The following is a 13,426-nucleotide window of genomic DNA, read 5'->3' as shown; positions in this document are numbered from 1 at the left end:
ATTACAACTTACCTTTAAAAAACCAACATTCAAACGAGATGTATCGAGACTGTTCAGCTAACGCGTGCGTTTAACCTCGAGTGCGGTGAAGATATGTTATCTAGGATTCAGTCTAAAATCTTTTAAACCGATTGGCGCATAACTCCCGTTTACACGACGTTCTCCACGAATTCCTCGTCCTAATAGTATGCAGTTTGTTACTTTCGTCCGGCAACGTATAGCTTCTAATAGTTTTAAGCTTCACGGTTGAAGGGAAAGCGCTTGAAAGAAGCTATTGTGGTAGCAGTCGACACGAACTGACCCACTGGACACAATAGCTCCGCTAATTGCTCACTAACAAAAGAGGTTTATTATCTAAGATTTAATCTTGAAAGTAAATTGTCAAAACATGGAAGCACAAAAGAACTCCAGAACGAGTTTTGTATACAACCAGTCTAAATAGAAACTCACACCCTTGTTTTTTGAACAGGGACATATTTTTTTTTCTTCATGTTGAGCTTCATGCATTTATCCTGCTCCGATGGAGGTATACTTCAAATTGACGCTAATTGCCAAGCGCTCTATAAGTAATTTCGCGCGCTAGTTTGCTGCACATCATATTGACTTATAACCAGTCTTTTTACTGTAAAATGCTAACAACTATTTACTGCATGTACCCAATGTTTGAAGCCTGTCAAGTTGGGCAATCTTATGAACCAGCTGTGCCGGTGACCCTGTGTGGTTAATTTAGTTAGAGACGAATATGCGCTAATTAGTTTTTGGACACTTGACTTGCAGTTTTTGTAATAAGTAAAAATTTACATTGCCGTAATATTGGACGCGATTAAGGAAACTCAAACAACTACATCAATCTTAAGAGGTTAAGACATTGACGCGCCAGAAAACGTGAGCTGCAACGTTTCGTCAAATGCAAAGGGGAACGAAAAGCTTCCTTTGTGTTTTAGTAACTGGGAAGACATTTTACCGACCACCCACTACCCCGGGGTGGTTCGCGGAAATACTCAGTTTACTCTCGATTTATCGCGTGATAAATGTGTGCAACATTTAAAAAATAATGGCCGCAAACCATTAGGCTTTTTGTAAACCATTACGAAGTCAATGGTTCATTCATCAAGCTCTCTGCGCACAGTATCTTTGCGGTGTTACGCATGCAACGGCATCAATTTTGGTGAAATCTAAGTTCTGGCCGTAACACGCCCACAAAATGAAGTTGTCGCCAGAGAAAGCTTTTTGTTAGTAAAGTGTACCCATCTGTCTATGTTTTGCCCTGAGAACGCATAATCGCTTCTGTTTTGTAATCTATCCTATAGCCGGAAGAAGTCGAAGAATGAATAAGCTAAGAGGATCTCTTGTGCTTGATACTGATCGATAGAGATACAACCAACACGCGATTACCCCCGAGGCTGAGCATTCTTTAGAGCTCTTCGCCCAGTGGTACCGGACTCGCCTGTCACTAGTTTAATTATATGGTTTTAACAGCATTTTAATTACTTTCGTACTCTTGAAACTATACGTAGCATGAGGCAATTTTTTATTCTCGTGTCGACTCGTGGCTTTACAACATTGTATTGCCCACCGCGGTGCGATAAGCTGTCTCTTGCCGTCTCTTTAACCTTTTTAACCCACCTAGACATTTAATCTTATCACTGGGAAGTTACGGCGACAGTGTGGCTTGGAGTCGCGTTTCCGTAGTCCAGCAAACCGCAGTTTCCATACCGCGACACAAAATGAGCTTTTTTAAGGACACTTGTGGGATTCCTGAGCCCCAGTTATGAGTCTTTTGATAAGAGTACAGCTTTAGAAACGTTTAACGAAGCAATCAGCTTGTCCTCGAATTACCCCTTTGTATGTAGTAGACCAATTTGGTTTATCGGCGCAATAAACAAGCGCTGGGCAAACCACAGTATAATCTAAAGGCAAGTGATTTGCAAACTTTTTGCGTGTTTTTCCAACAGCCTAAGTGGCTTATGTTGCCGGCAAACCATTAAAATATGAAGTCTATTGCTTTTATAAGATGATGTGGTTTGACTATACTTTAGAGAGGTCTATTCAGCCAATCAGAACACGTTTAGAAAAAATGTTATTTTAAAAACGACTTCTTCCTATTGCATTATGACACGGCATCTTTTTAGCCATTGTCGTTTATTTCCTATGTCGCCGAGTTTCTTGTTTTTGTTAGTTTTTTGCTTGTTTGTTTGTTAGATTATAATGCCGGGGGCCTTTCCGTTAATTACCTGCTAGCGTAAAATGAACATTTTGTTGTTTTGTCATGAAAAGCGGTTCACACCACCAGAATTCCTAGCAGGCTTTACGCATCGTTTCATTACCGTCTATACGCACATCAGTGCATGTAGCAAACATTCGGTTTCCTGTAAAAACCTGTTAACTTTGTACCAAATTTTTTAGCGTCAAAAACAAATCTATTTTGTATTATTCGGTTTCCTATACTGAGATTAGTTTACACAAGGACAAAAGAAACCGTTCAATCGGCAAAATTAGTTCACGGAAATAATTTTGTCGCAACTGCCGATTAGGGGTGCTATGTGTGAAGCTAGGAAACGGGTTATTATATGGTCGGAAGTTTGGATGTGCGTTTTTCGCGTGGAACGTAAAATTATACCCAGTTTCAAGCCAAAACAGAGCTGATAGACCTATCTCGTTTTAGACTAGATACGAAAAAATTATTACGCTCTTTTCTATCCTTAGAAAAAGGCTCGCAGCTAGAACAAATCAAGAAAGTTGCATTTTTTTATCCCTATACTTAGCAGCGAAATGCCTATCTATTACTATTATGTGAGACGACTCTCCTGTGACTTAGTTACATTATCACTGACTCGAGGCCCTCAAGAATAACCGATTGAGAAAACAACACACCTTGTGTCTATAACCTTGCTTAGTTCTTATACCTTACCTTCTTAACCTTGTGCCCCACTTCCAGGTGGCGCGAGATTCTGAAAGTAATTCCTACTAGGCGATGAAAATTGGAGCCTAGTGAAACATGCTGTTAAACCATTAGCCAGTTTATTGTAAATACAAAAGATCAACTTGCCCCAGCACTGGACAAGGCAATTTGTGACCATTTTAAGCCGCTTTGTCTAGTGAGCATTTTTCGGATGTTACGCACATTTCTGTGGTGTGGTGTTTAACCCTGCCTCGTATAGGGTCGCACGCGCGTGCTAATCGTGTCAGACTTGTTTAATTCGTATTGTCTTCCGCGAATTTACTTAAATGTTTAGCTCTTTAATGTCACGTATGCTGAGGATGCCTCGGCCCAAAGTCCATCCCCTAACATCCTCGTTCGTGGGAAGTGGGCAACCTTGGAGTAGGGGACCTCCTGTCCGCGGGGACGAATTAGTGGGCTTGAACAAGCTGGCATATAGGGGCTCTGGTAGCAATTATATAGGTAGCCTGCGAATCGCGCCGTCCGTTCAATCGCTGCGGAAAGCCTGTTCGCAGGCTATTATATAGGTAACCATCAGAGGAGGTTGGACACCGATCATGGGTAACCATAGAAATTCAGACAGAGAAGATCCACTAAAGAGCTAAGATTTGTGGGTCTCTGTCTTTTTGCAATGGGCTCCTGCCTTTCGTAGAGGGTGCTAATGGGGTTAACAGTTAACTGACAATTGGCCAAAAAAAATAGTAGTTAACTGATATTTGGCCAAAAAATCAGTAGTTAACTGATAAATGAAACGTTAACAGTTAAGTGACATTCTATTAATTACACTGAATACGATTGTTGTTGTTTATACAAAGCAACGAGTTTTTTCCTAACACCAAAGCTATTTTGTGGCATTTACCTGCCCTGCTGCATGACCAAGTCATATATTAACTGAAATTATAATTATGCAGAAGGTACCAGGGTCGTACCAGGCACATGTTGACCTCCGTGATGGCGTCAAGTGGGGCGTGGTCAAAGTAATTCAAAGTTTTTATCGAGATGATGACGAAGGATTGACATTCAAACGAAAACAGAGTCGCGTACTGTTTGACATGATAAAGCACAATTCAATGGACATAGCTTGTAAATATTTGATCGATTTCATGGAAATTAGTCAAACGACAAGCGGAAAAGTTTGGACTCGGTGCATTTGACTAGTTTTTACCTACACATGGAACTAACATGGGCACTAAAATGGCGGTCGCATCATACTAATCAGTGTTTGACATACGCACCCATTACAAGCCCACTGAAACATTTCATTACACTTATTACTCCCCGTGTCACCCACTTCCAATCACATTTTATCAAGAGAGGTTACCCAGAAAGACTAGTCTAAAGAAATCTCACGGAAGTTAATTTTGAACACAGGAAGTAGGCCCTCCAACCAAAACTTAAAATCTAATTGCCTTTTAGTGTAATGCAATGCTAACGCAGCAGTACCAAACACAGTCCAAACTTGAAGCAAATACGCATGAAAAATTTTCATTTATAAAACAACAACCATTGCACAAAAAAATATTCAAAGAACCTTCCCTAATATTATACAAAAGGGGTACTAGGTTTTTCAAAGATATACTCGTGAGATCGAAATTATGAAAATGGCTAATACACGTGCGAGAGAGTCGTGCATGCCTGTCTTTTTATTTTTTATCACTGACGTGCTGAAGTAAAGACGCAATAATTATCGCTGTAAGAAAAAGAAAGTTATTAGATATTTAAAAATTTTTAATTTTCGCTGTAAGAAAAAGAAAGTTATTAGATATTTAAAAATATTAGTAGTTAACTGACAATTGGCCAAAAAAGTAGCAGTTAACTGACAATTGGCCTAAAAATTAGTAGTTAACTGACAATTGGGTACCCCCATTAGCACCCTCGGCCTCTTCGTAGGACGGGGGATGTGGGAAGGCTCGATTTCCGCCGCTCTCTCGAGTCCGATCTTTGTTTCTCACCGAGATTGCCAAGTCCGGCAAAACGGAAAATAGGGGAGACCCAAATGGCTCAAAACTGCTCTGTGCAGGCCTTCTAATTGTGTCTGCCTCATGATGTGTCAAGGATCAAAGATTGATGGCGATGATGCAAAAGGAAGTTTGATAAGTTTTCTTTAAAACTACAATTTTTTAAAACAATAGAAAGTGTTTTACAAGAACACATAGAACCAACCAATCACAGCGCAGCCGTGTGCTTTATAAGCTAACGCATAACCAGTCGACCTTATCGCCTGATGTAGACTAGCAGTATGCAGCAGTATGCAGTCGAAACGTTGCGATCTCCATCACACGTGACTACGTCGTGAGACAAACGAAATAATACTTTATTACTGTACTCTACCACGATGAATAACCACAAAATTTTTTATGACAAGAACACATAGTTTACACCAGACTTGGCGGTACGATTAGATATGTATAAAGGGTCAGCTGTCAGTTAGAAACTGAATCGTTTGTCAGTTGGCCTTTCGTCAATTGTCTGTTAATATTCCGGCCAGTCCTTGTGTCAGTTAACCCGTTTCAAGTTTCCGTGACGGAGAGCTTGTTTCAATGACGTCACTGTGATGTCACCAGAATGCATTACTGCATTACGTGACCCGAAACGTATTGACCGCGCGGGAAAGTTTGAGGTCGAAGAAAAAAATTAAACCATCTACAGTTCCTGTGCGACTGAAGACCCCATAATTTTTGCTTGAACGAATCCAATACTTCTCATCAATAAATAAACACAAACTTTCCTCTCCCTTTAAAGACAACCGACTTCATTATATAGTAACACTAAGGACATGCAAGGAATTAATTTGGTGGTCGGATTACTTTAAAAGATTCACTAAACATGAAGCTACCTCTGAAAATCGTAAATGACGTTTACATGTATGAACTACAGCGTAGTTCATACATGTAACGGAAATTTAATTGTCATCCGTGTATCAGCAATACCATACTGAAGGGGTCCGCCTTGATTGTCATGAAGATAGGAACAAGATTTGAATCACGTCTGACACGATCCGATATCAAACAACTCTGCCCAGAACCCGCCCGGGGCCCAGAAAAATGTGTTTTCGTCTAGATTTCTTGTGAAAAGGAGGATGTTTCGACTCAAGAAAGACGTACGACTCGGCCGTCAAAATATTAGAACAGTTTCGCACCTGTTGTTGTAAACAGAGAACTAAAAAATTACGAGTTTAGGCAGTCCAAATTCCGTTAACGATTTCAATGAGTTACAGGGCTGCAAAATGACGGTTTTAAACTACTTTCAGTGTGCTAATTTCTTAGGCAATTTACTATAATTTTTAATCAGAGAAATTGTAATTATCATTATTATTATGTTTTAAATTACTTTTTAATTTTTATTTAGCTGGTGCATCTTATTAGATGCACCATAAACAAGTGCGTGAGCCACTTTAAATAAAGTAATGCATACGCCAATGCTCACAAAATTCGACAGCCAGGGGTATCAAATATGAAGGAAAGTACATTCATGTTCCTGTTGCTTGGCTTCCTTCAGCACTTTTTTTACTTTCTCACTTGTTCAGTTTACATAAATTGTATCGTGCCGTTAAATCATTAAAGTAAAGTATATAGCCCAATCAATCAATGTCTACGATATAAATAACTACATTCTGGTTGGAGAGAATTGCTGTTTTCGACTAACATTTTCACTCTGAGGCCAAAATCATAAGTCTTTATAAAGAACTCTCTACTACTGGTTATGTTTACCCACCTAGATTTTCCAAACAGTCAAGATTTGACCCCATGGGGTCAGAATTCTTTGTGGTCAACACGCCTATTAATTTTACAATGCAAGATATGTCCATGGGTCCAACTATAAAATTTACATAAGGGAAGTCCAAAGCCATCATATTTCAGCTTATAAATAAGAAAGCAAGCAAAATGAAACCACTGAAAAATAAAGATCAGAATTTAGTGAAGAACATAAAAATAACTTTGGGTACGTCAAATGCTTTACTCAAAAGTTGTTGTTGACTTCATGAAATATTGGCTCATATTTACATGAACCCTCCTTCAAGCGCGCCCATGCACTCAAAATATCTTCGACTCGCTTCAGTAACCTCCAATTCGCACAGGAAGCCGCGTTTAGGAAAAACATGGCGAAAGCACTTCCGTTAGTTGTTGACAAGCCAACTTGTTTTCTTAAATGGTCGGCATTATTTAATGAGAAAAGAAGCCAAAGTGCTTCGTGGCCCTCGGTCAGTTCAATTTCGAATGTATTTAAAAGCGAAGAAAACGAAAACGAGACCAAAGCAAGGCAAAAACAAGGTTTCACTTTATAAATTTAAAAATTCAAATACTGAAAGCATTGTAGTTATAGGCATTCTTGCCTGGGTAAAGGTATTGTCACTGACTAACCACAAAATTTAACATAACAACATAAAATGATTGCGCCGGCAGAGAATTGTTTGAAAAGTTTCGAATAGTTGAAGGTTTTCCTAACTACCTAGATTAATAGCTCATTTTCACGTTTCCTGATTGAAAGCCACAATTGTAGACAAGCTGGGAATTTACTTAAGCAACTTGTCAAGCCCCCACGTATTAACCGCCTACGGTTGTTATTATTGATATGTAGTATCTATAGCCGACATGTACTCATGATATTTAACTTTACTGACCACTATAGCTTTAAAGATCAACGTGATTTATATGTCTTACCCAACTGTTTCACAGATCCAATCGCCCAAACTTGTACTTCTGCTGTTTATCTCTGTTTTCGTACAATTTTATACCAACAAAAGTTACCCAGTTCAACCACAATAATATCAAACATTGAAATGATAAATATTCTTATTTCCTATCTATTTAAAGGTTATGAATACTTCTTAGGTGTGTTGAGATCACATGACTATCGAAATACTAGCTGAGACTGCACCTAACCACACAATACACTTTAACTGATGGCCTTGACCACACCCTTACACGTGTAAACACGCCTTGTGTGACACCCTGCCCCAGCCTTTTTCGCGCCTTGTGACGTCATGGCGGCCATCTTGGTGTAAAAACACCAACCCTCTTTCCCAGGGTCTTGCCTCCCTCTAGTTCCAGAGGATGCGAAGAAGGGAAATCCTGGGTTTGAGGTTAAGAGATTTCTCTAATTTGAAAATAAAGTTCTATATTGATGCATATGATTTCAGCTGTTTGGGTCGACACCAATATAACCGCCTGGAAAAATACGTATTGGATCGCAACGACATAAAGTGTTGAAAATGTGCGCTAACATAATTTTGTTCACTTCTTTCAGGGTTTTCAGGGATTGCCGCAACACTGGATTTGCTAATCGCCATGTTCTGGAGTAGAACAGAAAGCATCCTCACTGGCTCTCTTGACTCTGAATTGAACGTGGCTTTCAAATTTTGGAGTGATCATCATTTACGAGTGAATTCTAAGGAATAACAGGACCATGCAAAGAGATTACTAGTGACCATTCATTATCACCTACATGGAAAGTTTTTATCCGGGTAAAAAAGGGCGCTTTAAGGTCGCGGGGGACACCTTAGGCTCATCATTATGCATTTATTTAAAGCGTAGCACGAAGTGAACCTACATCGACAACTTACGAGATATTCTGGATAGCGGGGCGGCGCGGATCCTGTTTCTTGCGCGGAGTGGGTCTGGCATTCACTCAGCAACTATCCTCACCGACTCTCAAGTCCAAACTCAAAGAGGGCGCCACTCAGAACTTAATGTAGGTAGAGGCGAATGGCGCGGGGGAAGGCATAATAACGCAACGCCTGGCAATCCGCTTCTGCACTTGACATCAATGTCTCCCTCGTTCGCTCCCACAAATCATTGCACTCGGCCGCTACAAACACAAAAAGACGCAACATATCTTTCATCTTCAAGCTTCACCCATACAGCGAGAAATAGGTTTCAGGTGCAAATTCGCTCATCTTTCCCCGCGACCTTAAGCTGGAAACAGCTGCTATCTCTTCCAAAAAGGCGTTCGAATAAATGTGAGCGTCTAATATATCATCTGTACGAAAATATACGCAGTGCGCCAAATAAAATGTGCTTAAGGGTGGGGGAGGAGGGGGTAGGTCTCATGCGTCTTAAACTGCCACGCGTTACGTTTTGGGGGAACAACATAAAACTCATCATGATACTGCAAGGTCAAATTATTGGCTTCAGATTTGACACTCCGTCCTTTTCTTCAAATCAAGTTCCCCTCCTTCTCCCCCTACTCCTCCCCCCTCTTCGCCCTCCTCCTCCCCCCTCCCGCCCCCTCCTTCTTGCCCCCTTAAAACAAGTGGCACAGGTCGCGAGGAAGGTTGGACGTCCGAAGTCTCGTTTTTTCTGCTACTATCCCGCCATCTTTTAGCTTTTTCATTTTATTATTTTTACTCATTGTATATATGGCAAAAAATCATTCACCTTTAAATTTCATGCCAGCTAGGCTCTTTGCTAGTAGCGAGACTAATTAACATTAACCATTAACAGTGGCAATATTTCAAAATGAGATGAGTTCCTCCATTGATCCATTTGAGGGCTTTGCCCCACATATTAATTTCCTTGAGCGGTCAAGTACGCTATTCATTGTGAGTGGTAATTAAGTGACAGAGAAATTGTTACTCCCCTATGTTATAACAAGCAGATGTTTCCGATGGTGTGATTTTCGTAATTTTTGAATTAACAACAAAAGGAAACGGCAAAGGCCCAGAAGATGTTTTTCAAAGTCTGCTATATTTTTCTTGCTGTCTTTTAAGGCTATATACTGAGCCAGTAATAGATTATCCCAAATTGTTGCGAACGTAATTACGGTACGTTACTCAAAAATGAATAATCCCATTCTAGTGCTTATGTGTCACACGCATCCCAACGTTGCCAAGGAAGTATTATGAGATTCGATCTCTTGTCGGGCAACGCAACCCCAGAATGGAAATTAACGTTTGTCATAAACAACACAGTTTGTTCCGCTTTTCCTCCGCCGAACACGGTTTTTACCAAGCTAGGGAACTTGTCGGGGAACGAGTCATTTTCGATCGGAATCCCGTCCCGAAATCCCGTCTGGCTGATCCCGCGTGTTTTTTGTCCAAGTAGTTAATAACGTTATCTATCAGTATGAAACACGAAATGTTCTTTTGAAGCATGTGTTGAATCGGAAAATGTTTGCTTGCGTGTTTCTATACGAGGTTTTGGTAAATGCCATTTAAATGGGACACCTATACAATGTATAAAAGACTGGGTACAATGTTTAAAAGCCAATATTCTGCTTCTAGTTAAATTTTTGCAGTTCTGTCAATCAAGCGTGTTTTGTTGCCAGTTCAGTTTCTTGTGACATTGATAAAGTGAACTATTCTGGAGTGCTTGATAAACAAGTCATCAAGTAAGCCGCGTTTCAATACATAAGGCAGTCTGTGACAAGGTAATGCTGGTAATGTAACATTAACTCGCACGTTTCTGAAATAAGTCAGCTGTGTAAGGGTGTGAGGAATTTCCTTAGAGGAGATATCTATACTGAATGTGAGAGTTATTCAGCAGTTTGCTGGAGCAATAGATAATTCAAGCATATACTCCTGACAAATGAGAGTACACGAGGAAGCGTACACTTATAGTTATTAATCATTATTACAGTACAATGTTGAGGGTAAATAGTGTCAAGAGAGAGAAAATAGTGAGATTATGCCACGTCCACATCACAATACAAAACCCGCTAACAAGACAGATAAGGCGTATGATGCCATAAGCTACAAAGCATATTATTTCAACCGACTAGAACCATCAGTATTTGTGTATTTTAAGTAAGTTATCTCACCTTCAATCAATGTTATCAGCACAGAATGAAGATATTCCGTAAGCGAAATGGCCTCTCTCTCGTATCTTATTCCGCTAGGCTTTTTTTGAAGTATTTGAGAGGAATCTAACTGGCGCCAACTCCGCGTTATGTACACAGCTACTCGGTAGATAAAACCCGTATCACTTGCAAAACGAGTGTGTGATACCACTGGGAGTTGACGACTTAGGAAATGAGGATAAAAAGATAAGGCTAGCTCAAGTTGTTCAGCTTTGCTTATCTTGTTCGCCATCTGATATTCCAGAGTATAATTCCCCAATTAGATAACAGAATGTCAAAACAAAAAGAGATCAGTTCTTTATCCGTATTCACTAGCGAATAAAATGATACTGTACGCGCAATCGTCGGGGTATAAAACAGAAATTAGTCATTACTAAATAAGAGCACTTTAATTCGGTTCCTTCAATACCAATTGAGAATTATTAACATGGCAATTACGCGGGGCATTTCAATACGTGCAGCTTGAAACGGAAGAGCTGCGTTTAAGGAGGGAAAGTTATTTATCAATGACCACAAAAAATGCTAACAAGCTACAGATTTGCAGTTCCCGTCCGGCTGAAAGGTCGTGAGAGTTTCTTCCGAAAACATCTTAATTAACTTGTAGGAGTAAAAAGATTGATTTAAACATGTAAGATGGCTCGTGAAGGTACTTTCAGGCCCAAAGTATGACTAAGGTACCGCATAACCGGTCCCTGACCGAACCATTTCAAAAACGTAACCGAAAGCTATAAAGCGGCGTGCTCTCAATTGGTTGTCTGATTATCATCTGTTTTCTCCTCACTGCTTCTATACAATTTCTTTACTTATCGTAGCTTCTCATAAAGGAGAACTTGGTTTCGAATCAAGCGTAGCTTCTACTTGTGATAAAAATCATTTCTTCGGAATTTCATTACGTACAGATGTGAACGTTTCCATAAAAAAAGATTTAAAAAGGTGGTAATTAATCATTTTGTCACAGATAACTCAATTTACTGAATTTAATTAACATTTTATTCTGGCTTTTTCTTTCTCTTATGATAGTTAAAGATGGAAAACACACACCAAGTTTCGTTGTCAGATCAAATTTGCTAGACCATTCTTTCTTTGTGTGAAATAATCCTTTTAATAGAGCTGAATAGAGCTATATTTTTTGACGTTTGCCTTACTCTATACTGAACTGAGGTCAACTGAGGTCTGGAAAGAAAGCAGGCTTCATAATACAAGATTATCATCGGATCGGATTGAAAAATTAGCTGAACTGCAACCATTAGGGAGGTAAATCCGTCTTGATGATCAATTACTACACAATCTCCCCAACGGTTTTTACTCCACAGTACATGATCTGATAACGAAGACTAATCACTTCCGAAACTAAACAACCTTACTTAATTTTCGGCCGCACATGTGTGCTTTATTTTATCACCGCGGGAATATTCGTTAGTGGAAACCCCGAAAAAGCATGCTGTTTAAGTTCCCTCCCTATTTTTCAGCGTGAAAAACAGCTACTTTCACAGACTTTTCGTGGATAGACTTGGAAATAAATCGGTTCTAAAAGTGACTAGACGTATGTAAGAGGAAAGGAAATCATCTTGCCGAACGGCGTATTTTTCAAAACCAAACAACCAGATGCCACCCAAACACCTGCTCATTAATATAAGTCAAGACGAATTGAAGCATTCAAATATCGTTTCCCGAAAAAACAAGTTTGGGACCCACACTGCTAAACAAAACAAGAAGTGAAGAACACATTTATAGTTAGGGAGGATTGAATTCGATATATGTGTGTGTGCACATGGATTAAGTGGCGATTAAGGGGTACATTAGAATCCCTTATCCCGCTATTCCGCGTCAATCTAGCATAATAAAATTTGTAACTAATCTGCTTTTAAACAGTTTATGGGTTTAAGATAGGACGATCGATCATTCAATCGTTTCGATATTTCTCGGAGTCTTTGAAATTTTACTAGTTTTAGCTACATAACAGATATCTGTACGTAGAGACTGACCCTTAAGGAGGCTCGATGTAGTTTCTTTAGCCCTAGGGTGGTCTTTTTGAAAATGAAAATTATCTAGGAAGCCAATGTTCGATTTTTGCCAAAATACACCATAATGATCAAGTATGACCAAAGTTTAATTTTTTACTGGACACTTAGTCACAAAGGTTACCATAGCAACCATTGTCGTTTTCTTTTGTTTTCAAACAAGCCTAATTTTCTCGAAATCTAGATTGACTCTTGGTATTAATTTTTTGATATGTTAGAGTTTAGTAGATTGACTAACTGTTGGCGAAATTTTAGAAAAATCTGTAAGAGCGTTTTCAAGTAAATCAAGAATGAAGTTTTCAGAAACATCCCGTGCTTAATGTGAAATAGGCGCTTTTAAATTATTTCGTAGTATTTAAACGCAGTCATTCAAAATGAAATATAAATACTTACACCATCAATGACCATTAACTAAAAGCAAGAGGGTTTTTGCTTTGCTTTTTTAAAATATATCGACTGCCAATTGTAGGAAACTACGAGAAGTTACAAAAAAAATCATTCTTGATTTCAGTCTAAAACGCTCTTACAGATTTTTCTAAAATTGCGCCAACAGCCAGTCAATCTACTAAACTTTAACATATCAAAAAATTAATACCAAGAGTCAATCTAGATTTCGAGAAAATCAAGCTAGTTTGAAAACAAAAGAAAACGAGAATCGTTGCTATGG

The 13,426-nt window shown here is 39.2% G+C and overlaps 1 protein-coding gene across 1 annotated transcript in view; it reads right to left on the bottom strand.

Moving 5' to 3' along the window:
• LOC144643563 (nuclear receptor-binding factor 2-like) overlaps nt 1-13,426 on the bottom strand; it is a 130,544-nt gene that overhangs the window by 11,453 nt on the left and 105,665 nt on the right.

Source organism: Oculina patagonica, chromosome 2 (genome assembly GCF_052425735.1).
Source record: "Oculina patagonica isolate OP01 chromosome 2, crgOcupat, whole genome shotgun sequence".
NCBI lineage: Eukaryota > Metazoa > Cnidaria > Anthozoa > Scleractinia > Oculinidae > Oculina > Oculina patagonica.
The sequence above is the reverse complement of the archived record's forward strand: the minus strand, read 5'-3'. Positions and strand labels throughout refer to the sequence as shown.